The following is a 22496-nucleotide window of genomic DNA, read 5'->3' as shown; positions in this document are numbered from 1 at the left end:
TTACTTTACGGGTTGGAGTTTACAGCCACATTCCTTTCTAGCACGTATACGTTATTCACTAGGCAGTCTTGGCCCTTAGTCCTGTGAGGAATCTGAGGGCGTCCTCACTTCTTTCCCCAAAATATCCCCCCAGCCCCCACAGGTGGCCAGGGAAAGGCCATCCCTTTTGGTTCCTGACCCTGTGGGTGGATATGCGAGGGAGGATCTCCTGGGAGGAGGAGGGCAGTGGGGCTGAAACACCCTTGGGTGAGATACGGTATCCACCATTTCCCTTTCATCAAGAATCCGATGTCCCCCAGGGTTCTATGGGATAATTCCAATCCCTTCCTTATTTTGCTAGAAAACCATCTCCCAATTTCTGAGACAAAGAGACCACACCGGAACTTACATTAATTCTTTATAGACTCCGGCAAGTACACACACCACTCTGGTACTGGGACGAGGAATGCCGAATACCAAGACTGTTGTAAACTCAATGTGATTAGCCTGCACTTGGAGCCAAAGGGGCGATATAATTGCCCGCTCAGGTGAGGCTAATGGACATCGAAGGGGAAGAAGAAGGCCAGGTGCTTGCAGATGGAGCCGGAGGAAAAGGCAGGGAGATGCGTGTCCGAGATGCTGAGGTGCTGCAGAGTCGCTGCAGCAGAAGCAGAGTGTGGCTGGTGTCGTCGGAAGGTCTCTGGTGGCAGGGTAAGGTTGCCGATCTGCTAGAGTCAAGAAGACTTCCGCTCCAGTGACACGAGCTGTCGCATCCCCAGAGCAAGGGGCTTGCCAAGCCGGTAACAGCTGCGGCAGCGAAGGACCGACTGAAGCAGAGAAGGGCACAGGAAGACAGCATACCCGATAAAGTGACTCCGGGACGCTGTGGTGCGAGCCGCGTGGTGATAGAAGGACTGAGCGCTCGCAAGTGAGCGAGCGACAGCAAAGTCAATGGGATTGCCGGGATTGAAATTGTGAAACACTGATGTTTAATGGCTGCAAGAATGTGATGAAAAAAGCGGTTTATAAATACCGAACTTTAACAAAATTGAGAAGGCTGCGGTGAGGGCCAGAAAAAGCAGTAAACTTGAAACTTGGTATTGAATGAGAAGCCTGTGAGCAGGGTTCAAATTCCCAGCAGGAGAGTGAACTGGGAATTTGAAATTACGTTATTTTGAATAATGAGCTGGAATTTTGAATACCGAACCAAAGGAAAGTAATAATGAGTGAATACCACACGAGTGGAAAGTGGAGCAAAGCGTTCCCTGATATAAAGGAACTGTGCCTCATAGAAACTGAAGAAAACTAGTATTTGTGGTGAACTTCAAGAACTGTGAATTATACAAGTTGAGAAAAAGCAAGCATTGGCTCGAGCCATACGTAAAAGAACTATATAAATTGCAAGTTGAAACGGAGGCAACGTTCTGAGAAAGCCTGAAAATCTGACAAGTGAATAGTGATAAAACAAGTGTTGAAAAACACTGTGAGAATCTGTCTAGTGCCACTGTTGAGCTGAAGCAGTGGTGCCCCAACTGTGGAAAAGAAGCCACCCAGGTGTGTCGGTTGCGTGACCTGTAATAGTTGCATTGTGTGGTCTGACAACTGCGCCTAGACCGAGCACACCCCACTAAAGGGAAGCCACTTGATTCATCTACAGATTTCTGGTTGAATAACCAAAGTAGCTTGGATATGCTGAACTTTGTGATATTGATGAAAGAGCCAAATGGGCTGAAAGCTGGGAAGGATCCAGAGGAATTGTGTTGTTGTGAAAACAGAGAGAGACTTGAAAGCTTGGTAAGGGAACCCCTTTAATATTGAAAGTGAACTATTTGAAATCTTGGGGAAGGGGGAGCCCCTTTCCAACCTAGAGCCGGAAGACACTCTGAACTTTTGTTTGAACTCTTTTTCAATTGATGCTGACATCCCTACACAGTTTGAACAAATAGATGTGAGGGCAAGTATAGGTTTTGGACACAGATGGGCATATACTTTGGACTTCCTGATGCAGACTATCCTTAGTTTTAGTTAGGTAGGGAAATCCCACCTTAGCATAGGGCAAGGTAGGCATTGGCCCAACCCCTTTGTGGTCTTTGTGGTATTTAATAAAAGTTTATAGCCCAAACTGTACTTGGTCGTCTGTGTCTACTTCCTGATGCCTTCAGTCCCCAAGACCTGCAGTCTGAACTGTGTAGTTACAGACTGTGATTCTAGCGATGCTGGCAATGTCAATTTTGGATTCTTCTATTCATATCTGCAATCCCTCACTTAATGAAAGGTTCTTAACACTGTTTATCTCCCAATCCACGCCCCACACCATGCCCATGGACACCTGCTCAGAGCATCGATGTCTGAGACATATCACCGTCGATATGTAGGACACTCCCATGCTTCCCACTCAGCCACCCCTGCCTGATGATCCTCTGGCAGAATAGCCACGCTTTAGACAACACATACTTCACTTAGACTCAAGGCTACAATGTTCCTGGACATGCCCGTGGCTCTACAAGACCACATCATTTGACGTCTATGCAGATGCCTGCGAACATAACCAGAAATATGCATTGACCTTGGGGCTTACAAGTATGCCCTAATAAAGTGTACCTTTTGGCCTTGGGTTGTATTTAATGTTCTACTGGCTTTTGATTGTATTGTCTTGTGTTTATTCCACTTATTTGAAAACTCAGTAAGGCCTGATACATGGGCAGAGTCATTTTCTCTGAATTGCTGTGACTACCATAGAAAACATTTGCTGCATGGTGAGGTAATGGCTCTGGAGATTAAACCTCACGTGTGCAACGCTAGCTATGTTTCCTTGGAGAATCTTTTTTATCATTATAAAATATTAGCGTATACAATTAACTTGTACAGATTACTGTTGTCATGGCTGGTTAGTAGAAGTTTCCACTAGTAAAAGATCCTCTTGAACAGAATTGTAAAAAATTGTTAAATTTAGTTTCTGGCCACGATGTAAAAGGGTGTTCTACACAAAACCCAATTAAAAGTAAGTTGGGTGATTTGCTTACTGTGCTACTGCTAGTGCTCCTCTTCAATGAGAAAGAAATGGAGAAGGATTGTCAGATAAGAAGGCAGCGATCAGCTAAGGGTAGGTTCCTGGATCCCAAGGTTATGATATGATATTTATAACGTGTCTATACACAAGTGTATCAAGGTGCGACAAGGCAAGGGAGGGGGAACAAAAGGAGAACAGACAACGATCCTACTAGGCAACGTGTCATTCAGATCGGAAGTGCATGGGAAGGGGAAGGGGAAAAGTGGAGGGGGATAGGGGAAGGGACAGTGCAGTACATGGGAATAGAATAGCAACAATAAGTAAAAGTAACGGCCAGCAGGTGGCAAGTGCAAGATAAGTGCAGACATCAGATGTTAAGTGCTGGTGGTGGGACTGTAGGGATACAGAAAACAGTCTCAGAGTGTGTGGGTTGCCAGGCAGGCAGTGCGGGTGTGTGCGACTGGTGGCGGAGGGACCTGGGCCTGAGATCAGAGGGTGGCCAGGTAACCAGTGCAGTTTCAGTTTCAACCAGAAGGTCAGCAGGGGAGAGGAGGAGAAAAAGCAGAAACAAAGAGAAAGGTTGTGAGGTGCTTCCGGAACTGGAGATGGTTCTCCTCAAGTTTCAAGGAGGCAGGGAGGCTGTTCCAGAGAGAGGCCCCAGCAGAAGAGAGAGATCTACCATCAACTCGTTGCTTGGAGAAGCGACTGACCCTGAGGGAGTTAGAGGCAGATGAGCAAAGAGCTCGAGAAGGAAGAGGGAGTTGAAGGTATTGAGGCCCCAGGCCCCAGAAGGCAATGTGGACAATGCAAAGGGTTTTGAACTTAATCCTTGCAGCCACTGAGAGCCAGTGCAGAGATTTCAGTCCTGGGGAGATACGATCCCTGGGCTTGAGGCCAAGGACAAGACTCACAGTCCTGTTTTGGATGAGTTGCAGAGGGCGGAGAGTAGAGGCAGGCAGATTTAGAAAGAGGCTGTTGCATTAGTCCAGCTAAGAGAGAACCAGAGCTCTGGAGACTGTGATCTTCTGGGGGAAGGAGAAGAAAGGAAGAATACCTCTAAGGAGGTGCAGCTGGTAGTTTGACTTCTTAGAGACGCCAGAGAGGTGAGTGGAGTCGAAGATGACCCCAAGGTTTTTAGCCTTGCAGGCGGGAGCAGGAGGAGGGCCAGGAGCAGGAGGAAGGCCAAGAGAGGCCTGCCAGAGAGCTACAGGAAAGGAGGGAGCGGGTGTGCGATGAGGAGAATCTCAGTCTTACTGGCATTAAGGTACAGGTCATTGGCAGCACACCACTCCTGGATAGCAGACACAGTCAGTGCTGAGGGACGGAGAAGAGGTGGCTGAAGGTAGCCTGAAAATGAGCCAAGTGTCATCCGGATAGCACTGGAAGCTGGGGCAGAGAGTGGCAATGCGGTGGGCAAGAAGTGCCAGGTAAAGGTTGAACAGCCAAGGAGAGAGGTTAGAGCCCCTAGGGGACACCACAGGTAGAGAAAAAGGCAGTGGAGAGGAGTGACCCAAGTTGGACCTGGGAGGGTCGGTCAGAGAGGAAAGCAGTCAGCCAAGCCAGGACCTGATTGGTGATACCCAGGTTATCACAGAGACATTTGAGCAGTTTGGAAAGGGAATGGAGGATGGGGAGGTGTGGTTGACATTGTGAAAGGCTGCTGAGAGATCAGCAAGTATGCAAATCGATGGGAGTTTTGAGTGATGAGTTGGTGAGAAAATTGGATTGATGGCTCGATGCAGTTTCTGTAGCGTGCCAGCTGTGGGACCCCATTTTAAAGAGTTCTGCTGTATAACATAGTGATTCTGCTAAATTAAACAAACCAATTTTGATGTTTAAGCAGTTAAACTGTTAAGAGATCAGTTTACCAGGACAAGTTGCATCATATCTTGAGTGAGCAGGAGGGTGAGTAATGTAGCATGCAGATTTTATAATTGAGAGGGTTCTATAATACAAATATTCCTGGTTTGTTTCAGTCTATTGTCGAAGGTTTTGCATATACCGATGCAATTTTAGGAGATCTAACTAGCTGTTTGAGCTGGCTCCCAACATATGAAAGTGGCACCCAAAGGTTTTGGCCAAGGTGCCATGAGCAAAACGTATAGCCCACCTGCCTCCCCCCTCCCTCCTCTCTCGTAATCTCTCCTTTGCCTTGGCTTGGGCGCTCGCTCTTTTACTTTTGCTCAGGCACTCTCTTTTTTCTTTTGCGAGCACGCTCTTTTCCTTTTGCGAGGGCGCTCTTTTTTCCTTTTGCTTGCATTCTCTCTCCTTTCTGTTTGCGCACCATGCTTTCCTTTTGCATGCGCTTTCCCTCCTTTGCTTTTACGCACACACGTTTTCTCCTGTTTTGCACCCTCTGTCTCATGGTGTGCTCTTGCTCTGCCCTTCTCTCTCTCCTTTCGCTCTCTTCCATTCTCTCTTTTTACTCTCTAGGCGTTACAAGTATTGCCAAAGCCCACAGATTAATTATTGTACTGTGCAATTATTATGTTGGATTGGTTTCTGGTGGAGTTGTGGACCCCCAGGTTTTCAGCTGCTCTTTCTGCTTGCAAGATTTGATTTTGTTAATTCTCTTTGAGCTTTATTTTCATTTTGGTGTTTTTGTAAGGTGCAAACTTGCAATCATATTGCTTCAAAATCCCAGGCCTACAGATTGTGTACGGTTCAAAAAGCTATTGGGATTGGATATACATAAAACCCCAACAAGCGAGAATTTAGAGACTGGAAAGGGGTAGATAGCAGGCCTGTGGTGTTACAATAAGTTTCGTTACAAGGGAAAACTCACATTTTTACGAATTATAAGCTGTTTAAGCAACAAGGTGTTAGTTGTGATAATGCTACAGTCATTACTAAAGGTGATGAGAATAAATAGCTAATGGGCAAAAAACCTTTCCTAGGCCCAAGGTGGGATAGTTTGAGGTTAAAGTGGCTAGAGGTAGAAGTGTAAATGTTTTGTTCGTTCTAGGGCAAAGTGGATCCCAGAGCATTATAGCTAGTAGGGCGAAACCATACAGTAGCAGAGGTGGGCTTTCTGTTTGTGGTTTGCCGTAATGAGACCGCATTTCAGATTTCTATAGAATCTTTAGGGGTTATGTGCCGTTTTAGGTAGAAAGGAAGGCTGTTCCATCCTTCAGGGCCTAATGTTGCAAAGGATCACTCAACACATCTTTGTCTTCCATCTGGGTAGTATTGAATCAATGTTGTGTGTGGTCTTCAACTCTTTGGGGTGTATTTGTGCAAATATGAGTTTAGCTATTTTGGTTTTCAATTTCCAACGAGTGAGAAATGAGGCAGAGGACTTTGTGGAGTGTTCGATTCTCCACAGTGAATCCGTTGGGGACTTTCGAGCTTGGTGAGATGATTCCAAGGCTTTGGACCCATCGCAAGCCTTACGGCTTTAAAATGAATTGCAGTTGTTTTAATGTTAGGAACATTTTCGCAATTTTACCCTCTGGTACCCCCAGCATATCTGTTTGTGTGACCCTGCACTGATATATTAGTTCTTTTTTGGGTGGGGGGGGTTGAGGGATGAGGCCCTTTAAGCTCACTGCTTAGCTCAACCCATTTTTGTAGGATGTTTGGATGCACCTGACAAGAGCAAACCAAAGCAGAAATCTATCATTGGAGTGTGGGAGCGGGCGATGCTAAGTGGCGCAGGACACATCAGTAGTGGTGATGGAGGATGTTGTATTCTTGTGTAGGTGTATCAGAAAATACTTGAAGAGGTTCAGCTGGATTGCTGGATTTGTTTTGGGGGCACTGATTTAGTCCTTAAGCTACCAGTGCAGGGAGTCCCTGTCTCCCATTTAGGTCTAAGGCAGCACTGCAACCTCTCTTAAGGACAGTTATGTAGGGGAACCTTGTTTCTCCAGCATTGGATCTTGCATAGATTCACATGCTGTGAATATTCCTGTTGTTCGGGTTGGAATCCTCGGTTTCTTTTTGCTTCCCCTTGCTATAGGCAAGAAGAATCTACATTTTTTAGCCCTACACCCTTGTTATGGGTGCTTTTGGTCCCACCAATGGGACCTTGAGTAGCCATGGATTCTAACCATGTGTTGAGCTGAGGGAGTCCTCTAGTTTTCCACAGAGTCTAGGTTAAAATCTTGAAGAAGAAAAATGACAATTTCTTCCTTTCTACTTTTCTACAACATCAAGTCTACTGCTTTGAGGTGTGGTAGATTTCTGGGGATGGAGGGCAAAAGGAGACCCCTTTTAAGCCCTGTGCCACTTGTGGCCTGAAAATGTAAATGAGAGAGATAAACACTCTGACTGCATATACTGTCTGTACCCCCACAACACCATTAAAAACTGCACTATTTGTAGCGTCTTAGTTCAGAGACTCTCGACGATAGAACCAGAAGGCTGGTCTGCTGGCTCAATGAGGGGAACTACCCAGAGTGCCCAATCAGACGTTGAATCGACCAAAAGCATGGCTGCTCCCGCAGGAAATCGACCATGGTCGAGGGAAACGACCAGGTTGGAAGAGCAGCTAGTGAAGAAGACCAAACACTGATATACCCACGGCTATCAGCCATCGACTGCGGGCAAGAGGAGACCATTTAAGGGACTGGAGAGGCTGTCATCGCTCGGAGAAGTCCGTCGTCCACCAGGATGGAAGTTGGGGGCAGAAGGCAGCAAGTCGAGAGAAAAACAGAATAAGTGAAGGTCAGTGGGAGAGGACTTGTCCCACTGAAGGGGGACACAAGGAACGCCTGAAACCCCCAGGGCTGGCCAAATCTTCCACTGCCGTGGACGTAAGCCCCTCGTCGTCTGCTACTCCAAATATGCTTAAGCACAAGTCGATGAAGGCTGTTGAGACACAGAATGCGTATAAAGCACCCTCCTACCTCAACCATGGAGAAAAAGCAGCAAAAGTCATGTAAAGTATGCACGTCGACGACAACTGCAACGAAACATAGGGCTGCTAGCCCATCGACAATACTCCACAAAACTAGCTCGTCCACGACACACCATAAAACAGACGTATCAATGAAGAAACCCATGGAAAATGACTGCGCAAAAAAGTCCCGCCGCCCCGGCCTTCAATCACTGCAGTGTGGAAGGAGAAATACCTGGGTCCCAAAAAAACCACGGAAAGATGGCTCATCGCCATCCACAACACCCCTGTCGACGGAGAAGCAAAAACTTCCTTAGGAGATGCAGCCTCCCCAGCCAGGCAAGCCCACGTAACCCCAACCTATCAGCCAGATCTCCCTTATTTAGTACTCTGATGTAATTCCAGAGGAGATATTACAGTACACAGACTTAGAGACGCATCATCAACAAGCTGAAGGGTTGGAAAAGGAACAGTTGGTTGCGATACAGGGGGAGACTCCAACTACGCCACCAACACCAGGGAGTCACATTCCAGAAGAGGACCAATCAGGCAGACAGCCACAGGAAGAGGCAGGTCCAGCACCAGTCACAGGGGCCACCCACCTACAAGTACAGCAAAGGGAAGTGCTGGCACTGTTAACCAACCCACAGGCTTTACTATTGATACAGGTACTCTCTTCACTGCAGAAGGTCATCACGCGGCTCGATGCAGCTCTAATGAGGCCAGTGATGCCAGACTTACAACCGCCACCTCAACCAGCAGTGCCACAATACTCTCTTCACAGACCCAGATCTATGTCGCGGGGAAGATCAGCAAGGTCCCCCGGAGGACACTCGCAATCCATGTCGTGTTCTTGTCCTTTTCCTGCGTCCCCTGCTCGTCAACCAATAAGCAGGATCAGGAGTACATCACTGACGCTGACCTCTCCCTCACACAAAAGGAGCTGCACCTTCTCACCACCGGTACGGTCAGTACCGGTAGAAGGGGAACTGATAGATACGGATGCAGACGAACCCTGCGACACCAAATCTTCGTCATCTGACTCCACGCGGTGGGACGACAATTGGGACACGTATTCCCCACAAGAATTTCCCCAGGACGAGGAGTCAGCAAAACAGTCAACCTCCCCAGACGACCGTTCCTTTCTATAGTCATGAAGTCGTGCAAAGAGTTTGGCCTCCTCGCCTCAGATGATAGGAGTGCTTTTATTTGACCGTATGAGTAAGAGGAGGAAGGCAGTGGTCTTGATTTCCATTGTCAACACTTCTGTCAAGATGGACTTAAAAAGACAATGAAACGACCATTCACAATACCATCAGAGAAAGGTTGCCTCGATTTAAAAAAAAGAAATTAAAAAAAATTGAAAAAAAGTACAACCCATCCGAAATGTCTAATTTCCCAGCCCTCTCCCGAGTCGGTGAGCTGTTCGGACCCAAGATCGACAAAGCTCTTAAAACGATTAAATCCGACAAAGTGAAGTCCTTAGCATCTCTCCAGAACCGGCAGCCCTTTCGTCAGTTCAGAGGAGCCGCAGGCAGAACACCCATGTCCTCGTCCAACAAGGGATGGCAATACTCTAGAGGCTCAACATATCGCTCCCAGTGGTGCAAAAGAGCGTATCAGGGGTACCAAAAATCAGAGGCCAATGGGCAAAATCAGCACTGCACTGTTCTGCGTATCCCAAAGGGGAAGGCAGGGCAAAACCCAACAGTGGCATTCCAACACTCAGCATCCTAGGAGGGAGGATCCCCAGATGTGCCGAAAACTGGAGAGGAATAACAAAGGAGAGGAGCGCCTGCTACCTTTTTTGAAAAGGACAAATGGGTGCTGGATGTGGTATTGTACAGGCACCTATTGAATTCAAACACACCCACTCCCTCATACCTCCAAACCACCAACTGCAGGTGCACAAGACCGTGCTCCTACAATAAGTGCTGCAAAAAAGAACCATGGAAAAAGTTCTCGGGGACCAAAGGGGAAAGGGAGTATACTCCCGTTATGTCATCGTCCGCAAACCGAATGGAAAATGGAGGCCCATTCTGAACTTACGGAGGTTAAACAAGTATATAAAGCACCACTATGATCACGCTTTAGCACGTCATAGAAGCAATGCAGCACCACAACTATCTTGCGTCCCTGGAGCTCCAGGACGCATACTTTCACGTCCCCATCCATCTAGGTCAAACGGAAATATCTCTGGTTCGTGGTCAGAAAGTTTGTGGGCAGAAAGTCACACTATTCTAAAGTCTGCTCTGCGCACTTTTACAAAGTGCCTTGTGCCAGTGGCGGCCCTTCTCCACAAACAAGGTCACCATGTCTATCCCTATTTAGACTGGCTAGTGCGCGCCCCATCCAGGAAGGGAGCACAGTCTTCTATGGCAGTGACATTGCATCTATTACCAACATTAGGCTTTGCCATTAATTACAGAAAATCCTTCTAATGGCCATCCAGGAAGCTTATATTCCTTGGAGCAGAATTCTCCACCCCCGATCTCACAGTGCGTCCCTCCCGCAACCTTGCTGAAGACTTTCACACTAAACCAGGTACGAACATTGCACCAATGCATGTAATTGCTCAGGACGATAGTGTCTTGCATATCACTAGTCCCGCACTGCAGACTCCATATCGGAGCCCTACAAGAGTTCCTGGCAGCAAACTGGTCCCAGGTAACTGGAGCATGGGGTGATAGTGTGTATCCCTCCCAAACTGTGCTCTCAACCTCAATGGTGAACAAACAAGACCAATGTCTGCAGGGGGAGAACGTTCCGGTATCCAACACCCGACAAAACGCTAATAACGGACGCCTCCCCCCATAGGTGGGGCGTTCACGTGGATCAGCTGTATGTCAGGGGGCTATGGACGTCCCGGGAGACATCCCTACATATAAATGTGCTTAAAATCAGAGCAGTTTGGTGGGTGCTAAAATCATTCCTTCCAATACTGAAGAACCAGACGGTCCAAGTCCTCACAGACAACACAACCACAATGTATTATCTGCGAAAGCAAGGAGGAACGAGATCCACGACATTGTCCAAGGAAGCTCAAATGACCTGGCGCTCGGCCATTACCCACAGAACTGGCATTCAGGCATTCCACTTTCCGGGGACACAGAATTGGACAGCCTCATCAGGCAAGTGTCTCCAAACCACTAATGTGAGCTCGATGCTGCAGTTGCTATTCCAGCACTGGGGACAGCCAACAGTGGACCTGTTTGCCACGATCCACAACAAAAAGTGAGCTTGGGATGCCCCAAAAGGGCTCAATGGGAAACTTCTTCGCTTTTCCATGGGACGGCCTCTTCGCATACGTGTTCCCGCCGTTCCCGATCCTGTGCAGAAGAATACAGACTATCAAGCGGCACTCCTGAAAGGTGATCCTCATTCCACCAGACTGGCTCCACCAGACTTGGTACTCCGATGTGGTCCAGCTCTCCAGGGACAAAACCATCCGACTCAGCAATCGGCCAGACCTCATAACCCAAGGCAGGCAGAAAATTCTACACCACGACTTGTAGTCACTCTGCCGGATGGTGTGGCTCCTGACTTTGCGGAGTTTGGAAGCCTAAACATATCACAGGAGTGTAGACATTCTAGCGGCGAGAGTACCCGCCACCAACAAGTCATACCACCTAAAGTGGAAACGATTTTGCAAGTGGTGCGAAACCCAATGCGGGGAACACCAGGAAAGGCTTAACCCATTCCTCAAAGGGCTTTTTAGAAGTTTCCCACCAGTAAAAAGTATATCGCCTGAATGGAGCCTTAATACCGTACTCTCGGGACTCATGAGGAAACTGTTTCAGCCTATGGCCTCTACACCACGAAGATCTATTGTGATAAGTGGCCTTCCTAGTGGCTATTACATCGGCAAGGAGGGTGTCAGAGCTGCAAACCCTCGCAGTTAACCAACCCTATTTGCTTTTCCATAAGGACAGGGTACTCCTCATGACGAACCCACGAATCGTTCCTAAAGTCCCCATGGACTTTCACAAGAACTCCACAATAGCCTTGCAGCTTTCTTTAGCATGCCGCTGTCGCCGGCAGAGGTGACGTTGCACTCGCTCGAGCATTAAAATACTACATTGACAGGATGCAGTCCTTCAGGAAGTCAGCGTAAATCTTCATTGCATATGGCCCCACGAATAAAGGCAGTGCTCTTTCCAAGCAAAGCATAGCGAGGTGGATCTCGTTGGCCATTGTTTTTTGTCTGTTTGCTTTGCGGGGAGGTCCCTCCAGGCTCCTCTGAAAGCACATTCAACGAGAGCTACAGCAGCATTGGAGGCACGTTGTGCCAAGCGGCTACCTGTTCAGTGCTGCATACCTTTTCAAAGCACTAGTGCCTGCAGAAGCAGCATGCTGAGGAAGTGCAAACAGGGAGAGCAGTCCTACAGCGCCCATTCCAATAAGGTACGATCCTATGGATTTGCTGTTAGGTAATTTGATGAGGTTTTTACCTGTATGCACCACCATTGTCCATGTACTGCTACATAATCTATTCACAGCATGTGAATCTATGTAAGATCCAATGCTGGAGAAGGAGAAGGTTTCTTAACTGTAACTCCTGTTCTCCAGCAGTGGTATCTTTCATAGATTCAAATGCGCCCTCCTTCCACCCCATCAGGTAAACCCACTTACACCCTATGAACCTCTATCACCATGGGGTCGGAATCTGAGGGGACGAGAAAGAGGAGGGTCTAGTCTAGGGCTACTCAAGGCCCCATTGGTGGGGACAAAAAGCACCCATAACAAGGATGTTAGGCTACAAAATGTTGGTTCTTCTTGCCTATAGCAAGGCGAATCAAAATGTAACCGAGGATTCCCAGCCTGACGATGGGGAATAGTCAAAGCATGTGAATCTATGAAAGATACCTATGCTGGAGAACAGGAGTTACAGGTAAGAAACGCTTGCGCCCCGCCTGCTTCCATGGGCTGCTTATTCTTGTAATGCCAATACTCGCAGGCAGTGGCACCTAACACAAAGGTTGAGCGATGCCCTGCAATGAACTACAATCCCCATCAACCCTAGCGCCTTGTTGCCACGTGGCGCGTTGCAGTCTAAGCGTTTGCGCATCATCCGGAATTATAGCATTAATACGCTCCCGAACTGCAGGGCGACGCTCATAAACTGTCGCATTTTGTTGCACTGTGGTTGCTCAGTGTTTCTGTTTGTCTTTGTTTCCTGTGATCCTGTTTGATCTCTGACTTTCAGGCTAACGGCTTGGAACTGCTCTTTGCCTACATCCTTCATCTGTTCACGACACTGGTCAATTCCCTCGGATTGATTACCTGGCTCCACTGACTCGGCTTTCTGCATTCCGGTTACTGCCTTCCTCTTCTGCCCTGTACGGTGTCTGACGCTTGACCCCCCCCCCCCCCCTCCAAGATTACCTGGCTCCCCCTGACCCTTGGCTAACATTTTACTTGGACTGCTACAGCTTTGCCCCATCCAGTCTTCACGACCATGAAAGGTGTTCTCATTTCTTTTTGAATGCTCTGCTGATACTTTGGAGGATTTCCCTGCTTTCCCTTTCCGGATTTGCATTCCCCCTTGGAACTCTGTTTGGATTGCTTCATTGACTTTGTCTTCTGAGAAACTGTGCCCTTTGAACTTCCTGTCCCTACTGGAACTTTTGTGACTTCTCATCTCCCCTAACTTGTGCCTTTGTGCCGCCCGGCTCAGTGTTTCCCCTCGGTGAAGAACCTGCAAGTCCTAGCCTGGTCTCTTATTCCCTCTGAAAGTTCCTAGGATTTTCTGATCCTCGCTGGCTGGAGTGTTTCTGTAAGGTTTGCAGCACAACAGGTAAGAGTAGGGTTGTCTGGGGGTTATGCAGGTGGAACTTAGGTGGGGGTGAGGTGGTCAGGGGGGTCCAAAAGCAACATTGTATTCTTGTATCTGTTTTTTCCCTTCTAGCTCTGCTGCTTGCTCCTTCCTTTTCACCTGAGCCCCTGGCCTGGCAGGTTTTGTTATTCTGCAGACTGCGTTCTTGCGGGGAAATTCGCCCTTCCATCCGTGGAAGGAGACCCCAGTTGTCCATTGAGACTGGGGTTCCCCAGCTGTCTTCGACCCTGACAGAAGTAGCTTTGATCCTGACAGAAACGTTCTCCCTTCCTTTCTTAGTACAAGTGTTTTCCCATACTAAATGCAGTCCAAACAGGCTGGTGGTGCTTCTTTATTTTTACCAAATGGCAGGAAATTGCATGACAGTATCTTGTTCACTACAGTGCTCAAAACGACTGGCCACTTTGTTTGAAGGCCCTTCTTTGTGTTTCACTGTCCTTTAGTCAATTCTTCTACCAGGCAGGAGTAGGGTGTCACCAGGCATCCTATTTGTGGGCCAGAGCTTGGGAAGTAGCCTTTTCTGCACTGGCCCAGGCTGGGGCTGCAAAGATAGAGTATACTTTCTGCACCTTGTGCAAGGTCATGGCTTTACTTTAACATTATTAATATTATTGGTGATTTATGTAGGGTTTCATATGTATATGTATTTCTGAGGCTTGTGGAATCTGCTTAGATCACATGCTGTGCATAGGCCGACATCTAGTGGAAGCTGCAGAGTATTACAGTTTGTTTTTCGAAACTCGAAAATGGGCGTCGACACAGGTCGTGCCAGTAATACTATCCCTAGTGTGACGTCCCCTGTACCCATGATCCCTCACGCGTCTAAGACCCTCAGATTGTTTTTTTCCGCCATACTGGTCGGAAGCATTTCGCTGAGTTCCTGGCACTAAGCCATGATTTTGCAAAAATTATTGATAATTTTACCCCTTCTCCACCCCAACGTCGAGATACCGAATTTCTACACTCTACGCCGGATCGGAGGATTTCGAACCATCGACTGCACGACTTTCCAAGTAGGGAGAGTGGGGGGGTGGTCATACTCTACACTCTTGTAATATATAGACACACTTATATATTCCTACATTTACCAGCCCGCTGCCACAAGATGTGTATGGAGGGTATCCCTTTCCAATTCTGCCCCAAGTGCAATCGCAAATACCCTTGGGTCGACAGGCACGCCACGTGCAACCTCTGCTTGCCGAGGGACCGACCCGAGGCAAATTGCAGAGCCTGTAGTAGGTTTAAGCCTAAAACACTTAAGGACCGTTCAATCAAGCGTTGGGCCCACCACGCCAGGCGTCAAGAGGCCATGGCAGCGTAGGGCGCCTTCAGCGACGGCAGCGATGCCGTACTTTCAGACGGCGAGGGCTTTATGGCGTCGAAAGACAGCCGAGCGCAAGTCCCCCACCTCGGAAGGTCGACCGGCAAGCCGGCTATGGGGAACACCCCCGGCGACACGAGCGCTTCCCATGACATTTTCACAAAACACACAAAGTCCAACCGAGACTCGACGCGCACGTCCAGTTCTCGGAAAGAGGCACGTAGAGAACGGTCCGAATCGGCGTCCTCTGGGCGCTCTCGATCTAGATCGCCACACGACGCCAGGCAAGCATCCACTATTGCCAAGAGTGCCTCGCTCCCTAAGGTCACGGAAGCTCGATCGTCGGGAGACGAAGCCGACTTCCACCCTCAGGCCGCACTCCAAGAGTCGGCGCCCGCAGACCGAATTACTACAGACCCCGAACCCCTACCTCCACGCTCTCGAAGGATAGGGTCAAGACCCCCGAGCCTCGACGCCAGGCGTCGAAAAGCTCAGAGGGCCCTAAAACACACGGGAAACACTCCTCCAGTCACGGGGAGGGAGGGAAACAGCAAAGGAAGCAGTCTCTACCCACTTCCAAGCCCGTATTACACTCCACTCCTCAAAAACAGAAAGACAAGTCTACGTCTTCTAATAACACCAAAACACCTGCACAGGCTACCAAGTCTAGTCAGGATAAATTTGAAAAACTCCCAGAAAGGATCATTACCAGTTCCAGAGAATGGACCAGTGTTGACATAGATAGGGTAATGTCAAGAATGTCATCTTTGGCAGATTTTTATGCAAAAAACCCAGAGCACTTTCTTGCTTATACTCCCGACGGGTCAGCACCCTCTGGCTCTAGGGATCCTATACCTCCAAGTGCAAGGTCCCACTTTGAGACACCAACAGGGTCCTCAGACCCCTTCTACGTCCAGCCCTACTCTCATTACCAGGGAGAGACATCCTTTGTTGAGGATCCAGATTTGGGCATGGTAGAGGAACAAACTGGGACAGGCTACTATGGGGATGATGAGGATCAAGATGAGGAGGAGGAAGACCCCTACAGGGTAGACTCCCCAGTAGAAAGAGAGGCCCCCATTACCGACTCCCCTGTCGACAACCAGCCACTCCTGAATGAAGTGCTGTCTCGAGCAGCCGAGGGTGCCCAGGAGGAAAGAGACTTTGCAGAAGAGTTAGTGTGGGAGAGGAGGCCTGTTGCTCAGGCCATCCCTATCCTAAAATCTATTCAAAGAAGAATAGACCAGTCGCTCCTCAATCCTAACCTCACCAGAGCAGTGAAACCTAGGATTGAAAAACTTTTCAAGGCGGCCCAATCAGACCCACTATATATAAGAGGGCATCTGAAGCCGGACTCTCTGGTTGTTACTAACACCCGTAAGAGGGCTGGAACACCCTTATCGTCCGAGGCTTCTCCCTTCAAGGAAAGCAAAAGACTGTACGGGTTAGGCAGGAAAGTAGCCTCCACTTCCGCCTACCAGGCAAGGATTGCCAACTCCACCACCCTGTTGGCCAGCTACAACTGCCATCAGTGGGAAGAGGTCGCGGCACTCATAGACTCCGCACCAGAACCCTTAAAGAGCCAATTGGCACGAGTTTCAGCGGAGGGAAGAGCAGTGTCCGGTTGCATTTTAAAGGCAACCTTTGATGCCGCGGATAACGCAGGCAGATTAATAGCAGAAGGAACTGTTATTAAAAGACACGCTTGGCTACGCCAGTCTGGTTTCAAGGCTGAAACACAAGCGTCACTATTGGACAAACCGGTGGAGCCGGATCTGTTATTTGGTAAGGCGGTCGAGGACGCACTAAAGAATGCTAAGGACGAGTATGAAACACTCAAATCCCTAGGCCAGCTAACCACTAAACCCCCTAATCAGAGAGGGAATGGCAATTTTCGTCGCCCACATGGCCAAAATTCCCAAAGAGGTTCTAACTATTCCCAGGGGCAGGGTACACAGTAGAACAATAATAACCAGCAGTCTACCCAGGGTTACGGCAGGGGGAATAAGAGAGGACGTGGTAGAGGTAGAGGCAGCCCCAATAAAGGAGGTGGCACGCCTCCACTGAAACAGTGACGCTCCGTTCAGGGTCCCTTCTCACGCAACCCCAGTAGGGGGACGCATTTCCAACTTCACCCAATCTTGGGAAGGGATCACATCAGACAGATGGGTGCTGTCAACAGTATCCGAGGGGTACTGTATAGGACTACTAGAGCGTCCCCGAGACCATCCTCCACGACAAAAAATACATTCTTTGGAACACCAGAAGATCCTCCTAGAACTTCAGTGTTATGCAGATGACACTTCACTCTCTTTCAGGCTCGCCACAGCCTCTGCTCCTCTCTCGCTCATTCCTGACAGTCTATTTCCGATTCAGGATTGGTGCGCCTCCAATGATCTCTGCCTTAATGCCAGTAAGATGAAGATCCTTCTTAATGGGACCCCTGCTCCCACTTTCCCTCTCTAACTCTGGCCGTCCTCCTTGGGCCCTCTTCCCTCACCTTCCTGTGTGGGGAAAAAAACTTTGGCGTCATCTTCGACTTCACGCTTTCATTCTCTCCTCACATCATGGACCTTGCCAAAAAGGCCCACTACTAGCTGCCCCTTCTCGGAGGTATTTTTTCTTTTTTCATTTTCCCTCAGAAGCTCACTGTATCCAGAGGCATGGTTCTCTCTAGGCTGGACTATTGCAACAGCCTCTTTCTCAAGCTACCTTCCTCTACTCTCCACCCTCTGCAACATATCCAGAACAGGACTGCGAGACATGTCCTTGGCCTCAAGCCCTGGGACCATATCTCTCCAGCCCTGAAATCTCTTCACTGGCTCCCGGTGGCTGCAAGGATCAAGTTCAAGCCCCTCTGCGTAGTCAACAAGGCTTCCAGGGACCAGGACCCGTACTACATTCAGTTCTCTCTTCCAAAACACCTTCTTTCTCGAGCCCTTCGCTCAGCCACCTCTAACTCGGAGGGTCAGACGCTTCTTCAGACAGAGAGTGGGAGGTGGCTCTCTCTCCTCTGCAGGTGCCTCCCTCTGGAACGGCCTCCCTGCCCCTCTCAAACTTGAGCCAGACCACCTGAAGTTCCAGAAGCAGCTCATGACCTTCCTTTTCGCCTCTTCTCTCTCTCCCATGCTGACCTACTGTCTGCTGCACTGACTGTGGACCTGGCTACTCTCAGAGTCTCACTGGGTACCAGGCCCCTCTACGACCAGTCGCCCGTGCATTGCCTCTAGGCCTACTGCGCACTTGGGGGCTGTAACCGTAATCCTACAGTCCCCTGCCTCCTTGCACTTATCCAGAGCTTCGCCACCCTGGCTACACTTCCCCTTTTCCCTCTCCCTGGCACTTTCCCTTTCTCCCTCCCCCCTGCACTTTGTGTTATCACACTTGCACGATCTGAATGACACAGGGCCTTGTAAGATTGTATGTTTTGTCACACCTCTGTCTCCGCTCCCTTGTCTTGTTGCGCCTAGAAACACTTGTGTACAGGTGCGTTATAAATGACTTATATTATGTCAGCATCTAAGCGCTCAAATGTGGATCAAACCCATGATGCATTCCATAGTGTTCCTGATGCTGCCCTTGTGCTCTCCTCCCAGCTAATCCTCCGTATCCATGATTGGACAACCACTAAGAAGTTGTATGTAGCTAGTCCACTGATAACTGGGCAAGGCCTTCCCAGCCCAGGATTTGGATCCTGTGGTCGAGTCTAGAATGGCCCCAGATCATCACCAAATATTCTAAGTAGTCAAAGACCAAGGTTGCAGTGGGACACTGAAGGACTGCTGCTGGGACCACCGTTGCTTCATTGATTTTATTGCATTTATATAGTACGCCTTTACCCAAAAGGGTCTCTAGTGCTGATTGACCATTGGCCATGCCATCCACAACAAAGTGAAGTGCTGCTCTTCAAGTGGATGCTTTCCATGTTTCCTCCCTCACTGAAGCTCTGAGGAGGCGTGGCCCTTTATCTGGCGCACAGCATCCACTATATGGACTTTTCCTTTTGCTGCCATGTCATTCAGCTTGGTGCTTTAAATTGTGCTGTATATCCATGTCATGAGTCTACGACCTTGCTGCCTTGCTGCTTTTGCCCTATGCCAACAGTGGAACCAAAGACCTGTTGCCTGTCGTCCAGCTTAAGGACCCTGTGCAGGGGTCACTTCAAACACCCATCATTGCGGTGGTGTATTGGGGGTCCTCCAAAGTAATGGGAGTCCTTGCAGGGGTCTTCCTTCAACTACTGCCAAGTCCAGCTTGGTGGCAATCCATTTCCGAAAAATGACTGACACCAGACCTGCTGAATCACAGGCCCTACTTGCCATCCGAAGCCGAAATTCCAATGGCATAAACAGTGAGCTCAGTATTTCTCAACTGCCCATCTTACCTGGGACCTTTGGGAGGATAGCTCAGTGGCAACGTGCTCGCCTTGGAAGCAAGACGACACGGAGCAACGCAGGTTTGTTCCCTGGGTCCGCGCTTAGAAACCTCTGGGTATTAAACGCGTTATAAATAACTAATCATATCATATCAGGGATTGAGGGGTAAGTTTCCTTGCATGTTTTGTACCCTCTTCATTCTAACTGGGCTAAAGTCCTTACCTGCAGCTACCTGTGCCTGACCTTTGGTGGTGGTACCGAGCCTGACATCCTCTAGAATCCCTGGAGGAATGAGATTGGTGGCTGCCCTGCCACCACCCAAAGAAAGCTTAGTTGATCATCATAGGAAAATGTTATACTGTCTCTAGTGTGAACTACCAAGTCCTATTTCTTCCTTCCTATGGGAGAATTGAGTAAGTGCAAAGTAGCCACAACAACAGGCTCAGGCTGGCCTACAGTGGAATAGGGCAATGACTGAACCCAAAACACAAAATGCTAGTGTGGGCCAGTTTATTTTGGTCAAAGTGGGCCACTTTTTTGTCCCATGTGGGCCAGTTTGAAGTTACTTCGCCATGTGGCTAGTAGTTTTGACAAGTGTTACTAAAGAAGTGTTCTTTAAAATGCACAATTTGTGTCGCATTTTATCAAAACCTCTCCCTTGGGTACTAATCAGTCGGTCACAAAAAGAATGAATTGCCATTAGCAAATGTGGGACTCTTGTTCATTGGTCCCAGAGAAAGTTTTAGGCCCCAGTCCGACCCTGCACAACAAGGTTACTTACCTTGACCATTGGGGGGGGCTCCTTATAGGATTGTACTTCAACTTGTTGAGATTAGCAATGGGTGTTGCTATTACCTCATTGTAAGTAAATGTCTAACCTCTTTGCTCCTCCCTTTAGGTTACTGTTACAGTGTCACTATTGAAATTGTGGGAATTCTAAAGTGTGTGTATCCCGTTTTAAACACCAACCCTTGATTGTATGTGTGTATATACTAATATATTATGTTTACTTCTCAATTAGTATTTGGACTTGCTGTTTATGGGTTGCTAAATAGTGTTTTTACACTTTTTCCGGTGTGGACAATCTATTGCTTGACAAGCCTTGTGTTTTAATTATACTTTACACCAAACCCCTGATCTCCTTTGTCTCAACCTTGCTGCTCATCCTCCTTAGCAAGAGAGAGTTCAGACATTTGTGTGACAACTTTCCCAGTCCGCGAATGTTTGTCTTCCTATTCTACACCAGTCGTGGATTGGAAAAACCTCTTAACGAGATGGAGGCTATTATAAAAGTCTAGGAATGAGAAGACCATGTCACAGGTGGCACTAGCGTAGAGGGTTTGATACTGCAGCGTGAGTGTCCTGCCTACTCCCTCCACCCTAGTCCAGACTCCCTATCCCTAGGATAGCATGAGCACTAAAGATCTGTAACCCCCTACTGTTTGCAATAACTACTGTACAAGGCACTTTTCAAAGGATACCTTATTCCAGAGTTCCCACAGTGGTGGTTTTAAGAATTCTATATAGTGCTTGTGTTTACTCAAACGCTCTCTTGTTCGCTCTCTACGTCTCTATTCTCCATCAACCTGTTCACTCTGTGTCCCTTTCTCTCTCTACTTCCCCTCTCCTATTCACACACCTTTTACTCATACCTCAAACCTGTCTATCTTCAATTGCCTTCCCACCCTCTCGCCGCTTTTCTTGCAGTTTCTCATCCGACCTCTCTCCTCCTCTGCCCCTGCAATCTTCTAACATCCCGCTCCCTCCTATTTCTACTTCCTTCACCTACTACTCTTTCTGCCCTCCAACCTTTCCCTCTTCAAATCTGGCCCATCCTTTCTCTCTACTGCTCTCTTGACACTCTTCCTCACTCGCTGACACTGTTCTCCCCCTCTACTCTCTAACCCTCTACAATCTCTCCCTTTCTTGACTTACCTCTTACACCACACTCCACTACCACTCAGACAATCAAGCTGCACTCTTTCCACTAGGTACTACACTCACACACAATACCATACCACACCTATCCAACTTCTCCACAACTCTTGAGTGCTCCGCTCCCACCTTCTGCCATCCTTCACCTCCTGACCTCACCCACATATCCCACACTCTGTGGCTCCAACAGGATTTTTATACCAGTATCTTCCTGTCTTTGCCATTTTCTTCTGCCATATATTGGTTGCCTGTTCCACCTGATTTAGGGGCCCAATCTGAGGTGGTTTTCTCTCACATGGAGGGCTGCTGCAGTGAATTCTTATGAAAAACCTTCTTAGCCCTACCCTCTTCTGGCTTGAGCCAATTTGAACAGTTTCAGGATCCCCGCTGGGTGTCATGTCAGTGTTCTGCTTCTTTCAAACTGTGGTGGGTGCTGCTTCCTTTCTTTTACGTGTACTGTGTTGGTCTGCACAGTGGTAGTCTGTTTTCTCCGATGGCCCAAAGGGTTTACTTTGTCTGGAAATGCATTCTGGTCCATTTATTTCTGCAAGGACTATAAGAGAACTCAGACCAAATTTAAGAGTCTGTGGCATTGGGTGATCGAGTGGTATGGATCATGACATTCAAGGCATGTTCAAGGGTCCAGGGACTGGGATTCTCCCAAATTCCTCACCCCACCTCTGGGTTAGAACTGACTGGCTCTGGTATATGCCCTGGTAGACCGCCTATACAAGGCTGGGAGGGGTATCTGCCCCATCACCCCTGACCCACCTTGACTGGGTCAACCCCCTGATCTTATCACAAACTGTTAACTCCGATTTTGTGATTCAAATGAAGGTAGGGCATGATCTATAATGATGTGTAGCACAAAGTGTGACCTAATTAGTCATTTTGAAGTTGATGTGCAGCGAGTTAATGATGCTTAGCTTTGTGAAGGCATGATATTCCTTTTTTGAGAATTCTTAGTGAATTGTGCTAGTCTTCCTATATTCGGTCTCTCTTTCTGTTTCTCTGTCTCTCTCGCTCTCTCTCTGTCTATCTCTCTGTCCACCTATCTCTCTCTCTCTCTCTCTCTCTCTGTCTCTGTCTCTGTCTCTGTCTCTGTCTCTCTCTCTCTCGCTCTGTCCGCCTCTCTCTCTGTCACTCTTTCCCCCTCTGCCTGTCTCTGTCTTTATCGTATCGCTCAGTCGTTTGTCCCT

General features: G+C 48.4%; 1 protein-coding gene across 1 annotated transcript in view; it reads left to right on the top strand.

Moving 5' to 3' along the window:
• The window catches only part of ANAPC5 (anaphase promoting complex subunit 5), a 655776-nt gene that overhangs the window by 278628 nt on the left and 354652 nt on the right, over positions 1–22496 (top strand). The gene's annotated exons all lie outside the window — the stretch shown is intronic.

This window comes from Ambystoma mexicanum, chromosome 10, assembly GCF_040938575.1.
Source record: "Ambystoma mexicanum isolate Mex_15411 chromosome 10, UKY_AmexF1_1, whole genome shotgun sequence".
Classification (NCBI taxonomy): Eukaryota; Metazoa; Chordata; class Amphibia; order Caudata; family Ambystomatidae; genus Ambystoma; species Ambystoma mexicanum.
The sequence above is the reverse complement of the archived record's forward strand: the minus strand, read 5'-3'. Positions and strand labels throughout refer to the sequence as shown.